Source organism: Magnolia sinica, chromosome 11 (genome assembly GCF_029962835.1).
Source record: "Magnolia sinica isolate HGM2019 chromosome 11, MsV1, whole genome shotgun sequence".
In the NCBI taxonomy this organism is placed as follows: domain Eukaryota; kingdom Viridiplantae; phylum Streptophyta; class Magnoliopsida; order Magnoliales; family Magnoliaceae; genus Magnolia; species Magnolia sinica.
This window is the reverse complement of record NC_080583.1, coordinates 59,956,815-59,957,561: the sequence shown is the minus strand read 5'-3', so window position 1 is coordinate 59,957,561 and position 747 is coordinate 59,956,815. Positions and strand designations below refer to the sequence as shown.

The window sequence follows — 747 nt, the reverse complement described above, 5'->3', positions numbered from 1 at the left end:
CTCTACGAGATTATTTACAATGGGCAGGGGTGAGTACACCTTCATGCATGATATTCTCATTAAATGTAGGAATTGTGGATGTTAAACCGGGGGTTATTCAACTCCTTATAAAGTTTCATGGACTAGAATATGAAAGTCCATACTTGCATATGAATGAGTTTGATAAGATAATATATACATTACACTTCCCAAACGTGTTTGAGGACACGGTAAGACTGAAATTATTTCCTTTCTCTTTAAAAGAAAAGGTTAAATCGTGGTTATATTCCTCAAGACCACGGTCCATTGGCACATGGGCTGAGATAACAAGGGAGTTCCTTAGAAAGTTCTTCCCATATCACAAAACGAATACCTTAAGGAAATCAATCATGAATTTTGCGCAAAAAGAAGATGAGACCTTCTTCCAATGTTGGGAGTGATTTAAGGATCTCATAAATTCATGTCCACAACATTGCTACGAAACGTGGAGGATAACAAGCTTTTTCTATGAGGCATTGACCTCATCCATGTGCCAATTTGTGTATATGATGTGTAATGGGGAATTCATAAATAAGGAAGCCGATGATGCGTGAGATTATTTTGATAAACTCGCTGAAAATGGGCAATTATGAGATACCTCCTCAAGAACTACTACTTCTAAGCCTACTCAATCAAAGGAAAGAAAATTTTAAATTAATTTAAACCGATCTCATTCAGAAACAATTTGATCATTCAAAAGTGGGTATAAATTTTCTGATATCGTCAGGT

General features: G+C 35.9%; 1 non-coding gene across 1 annotated transcript; it reads right to left on the bottom strand.

The window, feature by feature from the left end:
* Nucleotides 1-349: 349 nt before the first annotated feature.
* LOC131219707 (small nucleolar RNA R71) lies at nucleotides 350-457 on the bottom strand. The gene has a single exon (XR_009158353.1). It is a non-coding gene; the product is annotated as a small nucleolar RNA R71 (small nucleolar RNA).
* Nucleotides 458-747: the final 290 nt, after the last annotated feature.